At 31.4% G+C, this 16,992-nt stretch overlaps 1 protein-coding gene across 1 annotated transcript in view; it reads left to right on the forward strand.

Annotated features, from left to right (window-relative positions):
• The first annotated feature begins 13,696 nt into the window (after positions 1 to 13,696).
• The window catches only part of LOC121127986 (neo-calmodulin), a 107,265-nt gene continuing 103,969 nt past the window's right edge, over positions 13,697 to 16,992 (forward strand). Inside the window, exon 1 of the mRNA XM_040723565.2 lies at positions 13,697 to 13,953. The gene's annotated coding sequence lies outside the window, so the exon portion shown is untranslated. The remainder of the gene's footprint in view (positions 13,954 to 16,992) is intronic.

A 16,992-nucleotide genomic window follows, 5' to 3' on the forward strand; every position in this document is an offset into this window, starting at 1 on the left:
TTGAATTTCGATCAGATAGCCTTGCTCTGTCTATCGATCCAGCCAATTCAGGACTTACAATACTTTTGACTTTTTTATGTGATCTGTGATGGATTTCATAATCCTTATCACCATCTACCAATGTACTTTCTTCCTCAATATCATGGTAAGCAATATTTTTTTTTTTGAGTGGATGTTATCGTTTTTTTTTAACCTTTTGGATTCTATAACTCGCCTCTTTGCTGTTTTCATTACTTTTTTAGAATGGGCTTTATCTTCTACGCCTATATATCCGGGACGTCCATTCCCTCTTTGCGCCAAAAGAAATTCTTTATCTTCTGGATTCTTGATGAGAATGAGTGCATTTTTATGTACAATGTCAAACAAATCCTTTAGTTTACTCTCAAATGTAATTATATACGATTGATGAGTTTTAGATGTACGATTTTTATCCTTTTTAAACTTCTGCCACTCACAATGAAGCTTATTGAGTTGTATAATAGCATGAGGTTTAGGACGAACAGGAATTCCAGCTTTTTCCCAAAACATATAACATCCAATATCACTTTTGAAGCACTATCATGAATGATTTTTTTCAATGTTAAATAGTAATACAAAAAAAACAAGCAACCCCTGCCTTCTTGACGGTAACCTTGCACCAGTTATTTGGGCCCTTCATGTCCAAGTAATCAGAAATCTTTGGTTTGACTTCTCGTCAATTCTGCCATTACTTTAGTATTCTTTGTTTAAATTGAACTGTTATTAATATTTTAAGTTGTAATATGACACATAAAAAATGAAATAGTTGTGTGATTAACAGGATAATATGCAAAAGTACTCTTACAGCCAATGATATAGTTATTTATTAATAGTCGTATGCAAATTTTACTGAAGGTTCAAAGTCCCTCTGATTATATTCTTCATTTTTAACAGTAAAAGATTCGACAATATGGCCGTTTAATTATAAAAAAAATGATCGATAATGCGCGTTGGCAATAATAGGTTAAAAAAAGTCCTTCACTACTATTCCGTTTAAAATCCAAAAAAATAATTTAAGAACAAAATAGTATACATATGTTATAAAGTTTATTTCATTATGTAAAACAAATTACAAAAAAGATTTCATCACATCCGCTAATGGTTGAAAGATAATAAAAGAAGAAAACAACATTTTCAAAAAAAAAAAATCAATTTTCAAAACTTTAAGTTCGTTGCGCGACCTCTAAACCTTTTTTAAATTTTTCAAAATTTGGCATTCATCTATTTTTACCCAAATGCATATTTTAAGCCTATGACATCTCAACATTTCCAAAAAAAAGTGCAAATTGGACCAGTCTTACACACGTATATAAATTTATTTAAGATCGTTAAAATAATAAAATACAGTTTCCAAACACATTATGAATAATTTAATAGTTGTAGTAGTACTATGTGAATTGTAATTTGTACGTCAATGCAGACAATCGACTCGAGCTTGTGTAGATTTATAATATTGTTCCGAGAAATTAATTTATATATAAATTAGACATTATTTATGGCGTCATTGTTATTTAAAGAAAGAAAGAGGGAAACAACAACATTAACAAAGCAGTTTCCATGACCCTCTATTGTCAAACTTCCTCATCATTAAGCATCTTTGCTTCCATTTACAGGAAAGATAGGCGAGAATTCTTCTTTTGAGGGAGATGTCAACAGAACCGCAAATGATTAAATACAGGTTTGACCTTATCTAGTGGTATTCATTTTAAGATTTTCAATTTTGTAAGAGTGAAATTGAAAGGAAAGGTTTTTTTTTTGAGGACACTTATTTGACAAAATAATGTAAAATTAGTACTTGCCACAACTTTTATTCAATATGTGAGCCCTTAGTTCTAATAATTGTCTCCATACGAGGTCTAAATCCCTTGCTGACCTTGAATACGTAGTCTGACTTGACCTTGGAACACTACTTCTAGATGGAAGCCTCTAGAGACTGGACACTCCTGTGGGGAGTAGCACACATAGTGTAGAACAAGGGGTTTATCAGCCACAGGTTGAGTTCCCCAAAGTCTAAAAGTTGTCTATCAGGAAGGCCTTGATCTTAGGGGCACGCACAATGACACGGAGCTCCGTTTTGAGTGAAAATAAAGTTGTCCCCGAACTTGCATCTGTCCCAAGGTAGCACTTCCTTATTCAGAAGTTTGATGCAACCATCTTCATTCAGCGGCTACTTCCTCTCCACAAAAATGGGAGGACAGACTTCGCCTGTGCTGCCCGCAATGTCCAATACTAGGGTTCCAGCTGAACTTTTTGTTCAGAAGACATGTATCACTGAAGCAGAGATATTGTCTGGATGTCAGTTGCTTTATAGGGACTGTTCTGTTTATTCAACAGTGGAAAAAATAGCATCACAAAATAGCAAAGTTTTCCTCAAACTTTTGTTGCCCGTGAGCAAATCTAGATTTTTTTTTTTTTTTGCTCTTTCCGACTGTCTCAGCTTGCTTTGCTCAGAGATAAGATTTCTTATTGTCCTCCTCCGTGATTTCGCATCAAAATTATTCTGGATGCGTCTTCCCATGGGGGGGTTTTGAGATATTTTAATGCTTGGCTATGGTGCTGACGCTGTGGATGGCATTCATCTGCAATGAGGCTATAACCTTCCTCACCATCTGGGGTTTTTGTAATGAACAAAAAAGAAGGAAGATCATACGAATGTACTGTTTTGCTTTTGCAATAACTATACTTAGTTTTTTCTTTACATCGATCCCCTCTTTAAATATCACTTACAAATAATATAGCAAAAGATTATTATGTTCAATAATAAATTAAGAATTTAGTACTAATAAGAAGTTATTTTTTAATTGATATATTCAATTTAAATAAATTAATCACTATGAGGTTGGATATGATTAACTATCTGTAAAATTTAGCGACTTTTAAACTGTATTTTATACTGTTTAATTATTACATTTACCCAAGGTTCTCAATAACGTCACAAGAAATAGAGAGAGTTACTTAATTAATCTTAAGTATATGCCTTGCGATTTTTTGTTCCCTTACTTTGTTCAAATAAAATTCTAAAATATCCCGTTATGATAAAAGAAGGACTTCTGTTACCAAATCAGTATATTGAATAAAATGAATTTTAAAACAGCAACTGAATCAGATTTCCGAAAGAAAAAGTATACAAAACATTGACTTTATTCTCTAAAATGTAGAAAAAAAAAAATAGAAGCATCATTAAAAATAATTTATTAGGTCACATGCACCGCCACAGGAATCAGTTGGAAGTGGGTGGATTACATAATGATAACATGATCAAGAGCTCTCATTTGGGAACGGGGCAGAGCCATTACTAAGATATTTTTGGGGGGAGGGAATGTTGGGCTTTTTTGTAGGGCTGGGACGGTTCAGTACGAACTGCAGTAAACCCTTCACGGTACGCAGTTCAGTATTGTATAATAGTAAGATGTTTATTTTTTAAACATGTATAATTAATGTTGTTTTTTCGATATTTTATGTAGTCATAAATAATTTTTTTTCAGTAGACATAAACTATTCCTAAATATAATTAACTTTTCTAAAAAATAATGGTTAGTTTAATGTATACAAGTATTATATAATATTCATGAATTTGTAGGGTTCTTTTTTTTTTCAAAAATGTGAACTAGTCGACATTTTCCAGTAATACACGAGACTGACTAGCTGTCACGATATCGCCAGGTTTTGTAAGAGTTACTTAGCTTGATACAGACGTACCTGTAGTTGCGAGGTATCGTGAAGCTAAGTAGAATCTATCATGAAATTATTCTAAATGATCCCTCGACCATACCATTAGGTATTCGTCAAATGGGATGCATTTTATTATTTTGTAAGTCATTATCTAATATATAATCATCAAATATTGCTACGTTTTTTTTAGTAAGTGGCAATTTATCATCTATTTCACCCGGAAGATGGAAAATTGTCGAATTTGTCTTCAGGTTTGGATTGATGGATTTGTTTAATAAAAAAAAAAAAACCAGTACATAATTTTTGTCTGAAATAAAAGGATACTTTTATGTAAATCTATTAATTTGTTGAACAAAGATTACTAAACTTGATTAATGGATTGTTTAGCAAGATATGGCAAGGATTTGAATCATGGGTCTATTTCATTTTGTAAAAAAAATAATAACCAACACAATTGCTCTAGTTTATTTATTTATGCATAATATATAAATCAAACAAAAAATGGAATATGTCTTCTTGAAACCCGAAACTCGTTTTGTTCAGACTATTTTAATAATAAGGATTTCTTTTCACTCAATATTTTATATTCTTATAAGTTTTTTTTTTAACATTTGAATATATATTTACTTTGCAAATTGGATGAAATAGCTTTATAAAGGATTCACAATTTAAATTACACTTTTATTAGGATCTTTCAACTATTTATCATGTAATTCAATACGTTTTATTTTTGGGGATTCTAGTTTAAACCTGATATTAAAAGAAAATTTAGTGGTTAAAATAGTTTTTTCACAAGACGTTATCATTTAGGAAGTCAACCATCTCAGGGAAATACACAATGAAATTATTTAAGGGAGTTGGCTTTCTATTAATTACAATTGTTTATTTTTGCATTTAAAAAAAGTTATTAACAAAACAAAAAATTGGTGAAAATTGACTTTAGTATTTTTTTAAAATTTATAAATATTCGTTTCCATATAAATTTAATCAATAAAAATTGATGTTTAACTATAATATCTTTCATTTTCTTAATAATTTCCCCTTTTTTTCAACAAACGTCACACGATGCACTATGGACATCAACTAATTTCCCCTAACATTTTGACGTTTTATTTTTAATTTACAGAACATTTTATTAAATAATATATGTATTTGCAAAAATTAACCAGTTATAGAGAGTTATTTTTTCGACCACAAAATTCCCCATAACTTTTTTGTATTTGCAAAACCGGATAACCCTTTGCTAGTTCTAGATAAAAATCAAGGTACTTAATTTATTTTCTTTTTACGTCTCATTGACTTAGACATGTCTCCTTCATCTTAGCGGTGATTAATCATGGAAATAAACGAACAGAGTAATAATAAAAAAGAAAAAGTAAGGAAAAAAGCTTCAACTCACAAAAAATTAATTAAATTTAAAAAAATGAAAAATATTTTTTAATAACAAACATCAATTTCAAGAAAGCAGAAAAATAAAATAACTATACCTTTGTATTTATGTGTATCAATATATCATGAAAAGCCTTTTCCTGTCTAAATATTGAGATACTTATACATATATATTAGGGTGGGTTGTTTTGGGGGATTTGATCAACTTTTCGAATTTTGAAATCAGGGTATTGGGAAAGTTTTGTATAGGTATACAAATAATTTGTGTAAAATATGAATTAATTGGAGTATATTTTAGAGGTTCCCCAATACGTAAATTCTTAAAAATTATTTAATAAATTACACACAGTGTTACTCCTGGTTATTTAAAATAACATTAACTCTTGCTTCCTTCAATCTAAAAGGATGTTACATTATGTGTATATGAGATGAAATATGAAGTGAGTTGATTGAGTTAGAATGAATTGAGTGAAAATTATTTACTTTTGCAAAAAAATCTTGCCAATTATCGTAAATTAAGTCTTCAAAAAGTAACACTGATTAAATTTATCATTGTGAAAAAGTATGTAAATGGTATCATTTCTTAGATTCAATTTAAGAGCCTACAGTCTCCGTCATCTAAGCAAAGAGGTCCCCAAATCTACTGTCAGCCACCACGGTGATACAATGATAGAGTACTACTCAGGGCGGTTAGATATCATATCAACGTTTAATATGTCCGCGCAATGCCGGGTACTACCACTAGTATTTTTATATAATGGATGTAAGCGGCTTACTCTAACATAATACAAAATTACTTACTTTTATAAAGAGTGACTATTTATTAGGTATTGATGATTAGTGTTGAATTAGTCTTTATTTAGGACTTTATTCCCCACACGTTCAGACTCAAATGGTTAATTTCAGTCCTACACAACAGTCCTAACTCTGATAAAAATTTGTCCTTGACGACGAAGACAGGACTGTACCAAATAAATAAGGCCTGAACAACAATAATGACGATTAATAATTATAATGTTAGAAGAAATTGAAATATTAATAATTTCTCTCTGAATACATACAAATAAAATCTTACAATATTCAACAGAAAATTTGAGTTGTCAAAGTTACATTCTTTTCAATAAATACAAAATTATTTGATGACTATATATCATCAAAATTCGAAAATTATTCTTCAAGAATCCAGTATCTGACCATAATTGATAATCATTAACGAATAAAATCTTTAAAAATCCACGAAATACTGTAGTTTATGTTTCAACGTCAATAATTATTTCATCCGTTCTGAAATTTTGCTTACCGGATGGTCCATTGAAATCAGAACTCTTACTAATTATATAATTAATTAAGGTTGAGTGACTGAAAGTAATTCATTTTATGATATATTAAAACATATGCAATTAGCTACAAAACAAAACACAAGTAGAGAAAATGACACTTGAACGTGATCGACGAATTTCTATTTGGGCACTCCAAGAAGTTAGACATCTTCAGGACTACGCCTATGTCGTCAGCAAGTCCGTAACGATGGAGAAGAAGAAGGGTTCTTTCTAAAAATCCAAATGGAGCCCGGAAGAGTTAAAGAAAATAGTCCATGAGGGGCAATACAAGAGATTTCGGGTTTTACACTAGACTTTCTACTTTCTAGATACCTACTAAAAAAGTGGTTGGAAAGAGCCTTGTGAAATCCATCGCTTCTTTGGTAAGACTATTTTGAATGAGTCTTTTGACACTTTTGCAACCACGCCCCACCCCCTACAGCCCAGATGTCAACTCCCTTGACTACACCTTTTGTTACATGTCGAAGGGAAGGCCTGCAGTGTCTATCATCCAAAGCCTCAAAGCCACTGCCAGTCAGTGTTAGAACACCATGACATATGACTACATCCACAGTGGATGTTAGGCCTTTCATACCCACTTGAAAGCTATTATTGCCACTAAATGCAGCTATATAAATAATTAAGAGAGCTCGGACACACATCTATTTATAGTATTAATTTTGTTGAAATTCTATTGTTTATTAATAAATTATATTTAGTTGGAGTTTAAAATCCAAGTATTTAGACTTTAATAGAGCACTCTGTATAATAGGCATTCGTGATATTTGAAATTTTCCTATACTCTCAACAAATTTTAATTCTCGACCCACTCTAACGTATATCCCCATACATATGTATATAAATGCAAGAAAATTAAATTTAAATAATATACAGAATTGTACATATTTTTTTGAATAAATAATATCATAAATTTACAAAAGTTTAGCTTAAAGACAATAAAAAAGTGTATAAAAAACTCCCATGCATATATTAAAGCAATATTTGAAGGGGGTTATTTTTGGGGGAGGGGTGAAGTGAAATAGAAAATACATTTTTGGATTCTGAAGGAGTAAGGATGGTTTAAATTCAATTTTTATGCACAAGGAACAACTCTATAAATTATGGAGTTAAGGCGTCTACTTCATGTGGAATGTATCCTTTTATGCAGATATATTAGGTATAGTAAAAAGTTTTGAGCCTTTTTCGATAGATGTCTTTAGTGAGCTATACCTCATGATTGATATATTGGATCAAAAAAGCGTAAAGTATGCGTAAAAGTTCAGCATACATTTAAAATAAAGATAAATTATAGCTTTGTGATTGGTGAAAGCAGTTGTCTGTTACAACGTTCCAAAATGAAAGTTAAAAAAAAGAGAGAGAATTCGATACATTTTCAATATCACTACGACCAAAATGAAAAGGCGGAGAAGGTGCCCCAAAAAATTGTGCAGTTAATGGACTCAAAACACTATCGAATGAAGCAGCAAAGTGGTGTTTCAACGATTCCGTTCTGGTAATACGAACGTCGAACGCCAGCTCTGGTAGGGCAAACCGCGAAAATGTTGATAAAATAATTGAAATCGTCTACTTGGAGTGGTATGTGAGTACTTATTTTATTATCCAATAACTGAAGATTATCCAGAAAACCGTTTGAAAGCATTTGCATAAGGCTGAGCTTAGCTACTTATGTTAATTTTATCGTCTAAATAAGTTGAAAAAACAATCATAACTCTTTACTTAACCCATGATATCATTAATAGTGGGATCGCTAGCCCCTATTTGGGGGTGTGCGTTTAACCCCCTATAAGCTTATGAATCCCCACCCAACAATTTCTTTTATATAGACTAGTATATTTCGTATAAGTCTGTTTTTGGTATTATCATACATGGAATCCAAAAAAATCGACCAGATCAATCTGAAATTTAGCAAATAGACAAATAAAATAATCCAGCATGTTCTTATGATATTCTTTTGGTCCTCCAAAGTCATTAAGAGCCCATTTTTGAAAGAAAAAAACTTCATGTGCGTTTCTCTTTCTACTGGGTTATAACTTATGTGCTTTACCAAATTTATTTAAATGCTGATATTGCGTTCTTAGAGAGTTATAAATATTGTTTGGTTGTGATCTTATAAAAGAATTATCAAGAAATTTTATTTCACATTTTCATTTAGTGTTGAGACTTAAAACCGTTATAAGGAGTGAATTAAAGGTTATAAATTCTTAATTTTTTTTTATAAAGATGTAAAAAAAGAAGAAGAAGAAGCAATTGATCAGTGACTATTAGTCTAAATTAATAAAGCAAACCTTTGTTGTTTGTCCTTCTGTATCTATGAATGTATTTCTGGAATATAATAATTTTTGATCTAAGAAATAACAATATAGTCATATTAATGAAACCTTGCATGCATTTTGCATGCAGCATACAGTGTTTATATAGAGTTCACTGTATATAGTGCTCATTGAAGTATATCATATAGATATTTTAGAACTAAGCAATAGCCATGATTTCATGTTTATTAAATCTCACATGCGTTTTGCGAGTAGAATCAAATGTGTATACAGTTTTCCTTTTTAAGCTGTTTATATTGTTTTCAAACAGGAGTTTTAACGAGAATGAAAATTATGAAGGACATGGGGAAATTACTCTACCACCAATCATCAATTATAGCCCAAGGGACTTACACGGATAACGCCCTATCAAATCATCAGGGTTACTTCTTGTCTTTCATGAGCACACGCATTTTATACAAACATATTATTTCCTAACGAATGGTAAAATAATGATATCAACAGCCTTGGGAAAATATTTGAAAACATTGTTGAGTTTGCCAACTACAATCAATGCTAAGGATTAACAATTCCCTACGCTATATAAATATACAATATTTGTATGTACATAATTTTGTGACTATAATTATCTAATCAATAATTAATATTATGATTGAGAGCACAATAATAATACTAATAAGCCTTCTGTATTGTATATATATTTAGATAAAAAGGTCCCCACTTGGTGGCTCATATGTAGGATCATTAAATCAGAATAAATATCCATATATTTTAAATATTAATTATGACTCTGTTGTTAATACAAAAGATTAATTATATGAAGTAAGCGTAAGTAAATCGTACTGCGCCATTTAGAGCTCTATCAAGACATTATTGCTTGCAATGGATATTGAGTTATTAAATCAAAGTTTATATAAATTTATCCGTTTTCATAGACTGTACCAAGTGGTATATTAAAATCTGTGCACATTGAATTTTAAACTTTAACAAGATATAATTTATTGAATAACAAAATGGAGTTCTTTCATTGCTGGTGTCAAAATGGCCTCTCCCCCCTCAAAATGCTCTTTCCACTCACTTTTTTGGTAGCTCTCTTGATACTCTGATCTGTCCTTATGGACTTGAGGAGTTTAGCCTGTGTTCTTTTCTTTAACTCATCCGGGACCCGGTTAGCCATTTTGAGAGAGCCCTTCTTTCTCTCCCACGGTCTGAACTTGCTGATGGCGTAGACGGTGGTCCTGGATACGCTCAACTGCTTGGAGTGCGCGAATGGGAATTTTCCAATCACGTTCAAGTGTAATTTTATCGACTTGTACTTAACTTAATGAGTCTAGGTTTCTTTTGTTCTGTAAGTAATTGTTTATGCTTTAATATATCGAAATATGAGCTAATTTCAATTACTCAACTTTAATTATTTATTGCATTAGTAAGTATTCAGATTTCAATGGACCACAAAGTGTGTAATGGACGCAAAAGGACAACGGATCGTAAATATTCTCCGTGCCCATCATTCTATGAAGGAGGCTGCAGACATTGTAATTTGCTCGGTTGAGCTTGTACGTATGGTCCGAAGACTAATTAACAACGGCGATTATCTACAGGAAAAAAAGAAATTGAGGACACAAAAAGATTATCACTGAAGACTTCTTGACTAGTGTGACCTTTGAAATTAAAGCCAAGGAGTACCAAGAGATGAGGAAAGAGGTTGTGAAGCACTGGTTGGTTGTCAACTACCCAGACAGTGATTACTACAGGCAACAAAATTCGGCATCGGGCCATAACAACTCAATCTCAGAGCAAGGAAACCCTCTGGTCTCCACACTTGTGGCCGCCTCGTCACCGGACAGATAACCATAGAATATAGCTTTGTGGAGAGCAAAGCTTCAAAAGTCCCCCACCTAAAAGTTGATTTCTTGAAGGTATCTGTTGAGAAGAAGTGGGCTGACATGTACAATGACTACGTCATCAAAATGTGCAAGACCGTTTAGGCCCACACTGGAGACCACGGTGGCGCAGAAGGTTCACATTTTGATAAATAAATGTTGATATAATAAGTTATATCTATAATAAAAAAATACTCCTGATACTACTGGGTGGTCCATTAAAATTTGAACACTTTGGATTTTAAACTTCAAAACGATCTAATTTATTAATTTACATTAGAATTTCAACAAAAGTAATACTATAAATATATGTGCCTTAGCTCTCTTAATAATTAATATGGCCACCCTTAGCGGTAATGATGGCTTCCAGGCGGCTCTGGAAGGTTTGGCACCCGCTACAGATGTAGTCTTCTGTCATGTTGTCTCAATGTTGGCTGACAATGACTTTGAGGGACTTGGTGTTCAGATGAAAGATACTGCAGGCCTTTCTCTCGACATGCATCCATGTAGTTAAGGGAGTTAACTTGAGGGGATTGGCCTAGATTGTTTTCTTTGACTCATTTGGATCCAATTTGCCCTATTTGACAGAAATCTTTGGCCTTTCCAACGTTTCGGACTTGCTGATGGCGTACACAGTGGTCCTTTGACGCCCAGCATGCAAATGGTAATACATCGATGACATTCAAGTGTCATTTTCTCGACTTCTACGTAAGCTAGTGTACTCAAGTTTGTTTTGTTTTGTAACTACGGACCACCCAGTATTAACATGTTGTTCTTAATCAAGTTGATTTAATTCTTAATATCAGAAACTGTACGATTTCCTTGTGCACACTGTAACCTGTACCTAATATATTTATTTATGAATGATGATATGTTATTTATTTGATTTGCACTACTCATTGTTTATTCAAAGATTGACAATCTGATCAATTGTGCCTAATATGTGTATTCTGTATATATATATTTTTTAATGAGTTAGCTCCATGATTTGCAGAAGTACCATTCTTTGTAGTTTTTGTTTTTTTTCAAATAAAGTAGTAACTATATTTTACAAAAATGAAAGTACTTTAAAAATAATGAAAATAAAGTAATATGAACTCTTTATCCTTTTTTACATTAAATATACATTACACCATTTTTTTTTTTTTTTTTTTTTTTTTGGTAACAAAAGTTTTTGTAGAATGTTATTGTAAAAGTGTACATACAAAATATATATCTCCCGAAAAGATAAAAAGCATAAAACACAACGTATCAACTGTCATCCATATATATATATATGTTTACTGAGGTGATGCGATGTACAAATATAAACACATTTTACATACTTTCCCTTTTCCTTGATGAGTATCGACTTTTACTTTTTTTTTTTTTCTGAGAAAGTTGGTACTATTGTTGGATTGAACAGTCTTTGGATCATTCATGCATTCGTATCTTCCTCATACAATATAAAACATACAACAGTGAATAGATATGGGCCCCCCCCCCCCTCCTTTGATGATGAATTTTTTACATAAATAATTATTAAACGAAATATGTTTAATTTATAAAACAAATAGATATTTATAAATTATATTGATGAAATATTATTTAATCTTAATACACACATCCTTAAAAAAATACAGCAAAAAGTTGGTGGAACTTGTAGTATAAATTACATCTATATTCATCAAATATAAATAAAATTATCCTCTACAATACAAATACCTGATAAATATGTCTAAAAAAATAAATAAACTACATTAAAATTTGAAGAAATGAGCATTTTTAAGAAAAAGTATTTTTGGAGTTTGCAGTTTGACCGGAAATAAAAAATTATTTTTCTAAAGTATTTAAACTATGATCTTACATCTTAAAAGTAGTGCTAAAATTGAATTTGCTTTTATCCCTACCCCCGTACCCCCCTGTTGATAGGTAAAGACATTGCATCTGTAGTTATGGAAATCGTGTGTATTTTTGGCATGTTAAAAAAAAAATCTGAAAATCAACATGCAACGGGTAAACCTCACAATTCGAAGAATGTTTAGCAGGACAGCGGATAAGCTATCCTCACGTTTCATTAGATCTCCTATGATCCATTTTGAGAGGAAGAAAATAAACATAAATTCCAATTTGGGCATGTGCCCATCAAGTACTTACAATAATAACTCTGCAATAGATCATCAAGCGTACTCTCCATATTTTATGAGCACACACGAATGTTCAATCAGGTGTTGAGTATAGTTGAATTCAACAGAAAAGGAGGTTTCATTCTTTACATTTCAGTTCCAAAAAAGCAGCTAAAAATACACACAATTTGCCTAGACTATTCATTTATATACTTATAGGATCTAGCCACTATCAAAAACTAGATATTACAAGTTCAAGTCTGGTAATATTAAAATACTCCTATGAATTGCTAGATATTTTAAAAATAGCATAAGGATTTGAGGACATCCTCCGGTCTTTAGAATAGGTAACGAAGCATCTCACAGTGAGTTGTATTTTATTCACTATTTATTGTATTTCGACATTTTCTTCATCTATCTCATATTTTCATATTCAAATGTCATTTTTAGCCATTTTATTACATTCCCTTAGAGTTAGATTCTATGGAAAGTATTGTTGAATCTAGAATATAAACAATCAAGGCTGGATAGTATATGATTTAATATATTGATAGTAAAGAACTCTTAATTATGTCCTTATATGCTCGAGTCAAGTTCCTTCATATATAACCTTTTGAAAGTATTGTAAAAGTAATTTGATTCTCTGTTAAAGATGGGTATTATTCTAATTAAAATGGAGGAGTACAGATAAAAACACCAGTGTATTTTGTTAAAAAGGAATATAATTAGACAAAAAAACATGTGCAACAAGCGAAATTTATGTATTTATTCGTTGGAGAGAAGGGAAGGAAGAAGAAAAAGCTAAGGAAGAGAGCCATTTTCTTTTTTAGTAGTGAAGGCGTGCGGGGGAGAGCTCAACAATTGTTCGTGCTCGTTTTCTTCTCCTTTTTCTTCCCCTTCCTTCCTTTTTTTTTCTTTTTTTTTTGTCACACGCTGCTTTCGCGGTATTTCTTTTTACACGATAAAATGCCGCTTCTCCCTTCTCTCGATCAAAAAAATAAAACTTTTTCTTCTTCTTTAAAGTAACCATATTTTTCGGTTCCTTGTGCAACTCCTACCACTTCTATACATTTTTTTTCACCAAGAGTTTTGTTTCATCCACAGAGGACTTAACATCATTACTTTTTTTAATTGTGAATGTTGGTACTAAATAAATATATATAAATATAATACGCAAGTTTCATATTTTCTATTGATACATGTATAATATTCTAGACTTTTGTCTATTCCGTGGAATTTTGTACGGGATTTGATAAATAGAACTTGGACAGCTTCGGTAAGATTGTTTTTATATTATAAATTTGTAAATAAACTTTAACAAATTTCATTTGTAAATAAACTTTAACAAATTTCATTTGTAAATAAACTTTAACAAATTTCATTTGTAAATAAATTTTTATAGAATATATTATAAAACAGAGAGTTGAGATTCTACAAACATATTATATATATACATTATACTGCAAAAAAAAAAAAAAAAAAAAAAAACATTTCAAACGTCTTAATGATGGATTAAAAAAACAATTTTCTAAGAATTTTTTTTTTTACAAATATACATTTTCTTTAACCTTTCCTCTTCAATCTCAATCAATAGAAAATACAAGTTATAACTACTCCATTTAATTATTTATGCACAATAAATTATCTTAAGAAATAAGAGTTAAGCTCGTTTAAGGGGGGAGTATTACGTAAATTTTCCTTTCTAAGAATCATTCTGAACTAATACCATCAATGCTACTAAAAGTATATTTCTTCCATAACATGAGATGTGAAAAAACATTAGGTAGACATATGTTCACCTTAGATGTGGAAAGCCTCAAATTGAGAACCAGATTTATTGTTTAAATAAATAAATATAGGGTTTTACATATTTGTATAAATCACTCACCGTCTCAATGAACAAGTTTTGAATGAAAAAATATGTTGTTTAATTTAAATAAGCATAACACTTTGGTGGTTTTATAACAGGAAGAAACAAAGTATCATTCTTGAGTCAAATGTTAGTTTGATTACCCATAAATAATTATTTAATTATTAATTGAATCCCTTTTCGGAACACTAAGTAGCTGACATTACATTCTGATATATGATGTCATACCAAGGTTCTCCACTTTACCTCTGATCCACTCAACTCCAAAGAAAGTTTTTCATTATCCGTGTTGAATTGTCTTCGATGATCTCCCCCAATGGCTACAAAAACTCATCAGTCCTCACTTTTTACTGCCCTCTACTGTCTCACATCCTCTCCAGACTTTCTCCATTCTTGATCTTTTTATTTATCTCGTAAACAAGTTCCTTTACTAATGGGTCACTATCAAAAAGAGAGTGTGCTGGTATTCCGGTACTGAATAAGTCAGCAACTGGTATTCCTTTTACTTCCATTTCAAACATTGGTTGTTGTCTGATTTGATCAAAATAAATATCCTTTGAAAGCTAAAATTCCAAACTTTAAAACCTCTTTTCTACAAAACATCAAAAATTTACTCTTTTATTATTGGTTACTTTATAGGCTTGATTCATTGCACAAACATTAAATAAAGGCCACAAAAAAGGTTAAAAGGTTTGAATAACTAATATAAATGGTATAAAATGTACTTTCTCCAAAGATACTTGGTCGATAACTCTTAGATCTAACAGGGATTCGCTAAATGAATCATCATTTAGAAAAGTACTTAAAAGACTGAAGCTCTTAAAGAAATCTTTTAATTAACTTATCAACTTATCCTTGGGTAACGATCCACATGTCGTGGTTTTAATAAAAGTTGTTCTCCCTTAAAAATCTTTAAAGGACCCTTCGTAATTCTAATAGAAAACTTATTATTTAAAAACTTTTTCAAGACCCTTTCCCTAAAAAAAATACATGTAGTCTGTAACCATTAGTGGAAGTTTGTGGACCTGCATGTCTAATAATGCTTTTTATTATACCAAAATAGCTTTAAATGCAGTTTCCATGCACTGACAGGGTCATACGCCGGATTTTTGTTTGGGGTATGAGACTAGCTCAGAAATTTGATGACCATATAAACGTTAATTTCTATTTTGTTTATAGAGTATTATTTTTTCTGTCTCAGAAATCAGGGTCTTAAGTCATCCACAATTTGTGTATGATGTTGCAGAACCATTTCTTCAATCAATTGAGTATATGTAATACCATTTAAAAGGTGTCAGTACCCCTGTACTACCTCTATAGTACCTGTATATCGAACAACATTAATATCTAATAAGGATCTTTGAATTCAGCGTTTCTCAAACTTTTTAAAGTCAGGACAACTTTCAAAAATGCGTAAGATAGTAAGTCATCTCACAGTCAAATATGATTAAAAGGACATTTTATTTGGAGGAGTTGTAAATCATAATAAGTTTATCTCTAAAAAAAAGGTTACAAAGTCCCACAAAAATTTGCTTCACACCTCAAGCAATACAACAACACAAGAACCCAAAAATAAGATTAGGAGAATTCAAATGATCTGCATCAAATAGGCTGAGTATCCATTTCAGAGTCCATCATGTCCTGTTCTGGTAGGGATTTTCTTTTAAAAAAACGATCCATAATGATTGTTCCTAACGCTTTGTGAAATTAAATATACTTTTGCGGTTAAATGATAAAGCAATATGACAGATTTTTACGTTAATTGTATAAATTTATTTATCTAAAAGTATTATTAAAAGACTGGATTAATTCATTTAAATATTTATTTATAAAATGATTATATATCCAAATGCGTACTTTTTGGTGGCACCCCCTTTCAGAAACGCTGCTATAACTAAACCGCCATTGTAAAACAGGTCCCAGAATTGCTATGATTTTACAAGGATCCTTTAATTACTCGTCCATCGTTGTTATCAAATAATTACCAGTTCTATTGGGGTCATCCTTGGAGAAAAAGTAACTTCGTATATCTTGTTCATTATTGGTCACTTACGATAAAGTGTTGTTAAGGTGTGATTGAATACGGCCATAGACAGTATTTGGGTTGGTCGGTGCAGTCGTGAATTATTGTGCGTCGAGTATGGAGGTCTCAAAGGAAGAAATTCGCCATATTTTACATTTTTGCTTCCTGAAAGAGAAAAACGCACCAAGAGTGAACAAGAAAATTTGTGATTTATTCAGGGCCGATACTCTTTCGGTTCGTATTTCACAACAGTGGTGCGAGTATTTTTTTTTTTCTCTGCTCAATTTTGACCTCCACTGTAAACTGTTAACAACTCGGTCGTTTGAAGGTGGTAATCGAATAGAAACGGCCAGCGTTGGGAATAAGAGACATCAAGACATCATTGACACAACACCAGGCCCCACATATATTTGATGACGCGC

The sequence above is a fragment of the Lepeophtheirus salmonis genome, chromosome 13, assembly GCF_016086655.4.
Source record: "Lepeophtheirus salmonis chromosome 13, UVic_Lsal_1.4, whole genome shotgun sequence".
In the NCBI taxonomy this organism is placed as follows: Eukaryota; Metazoa; Arthropoda; class Copepoda; order Siphonostomatoida; family Caligidae; genus Lepeophtheirus; species Lepeophtheirus salmonis.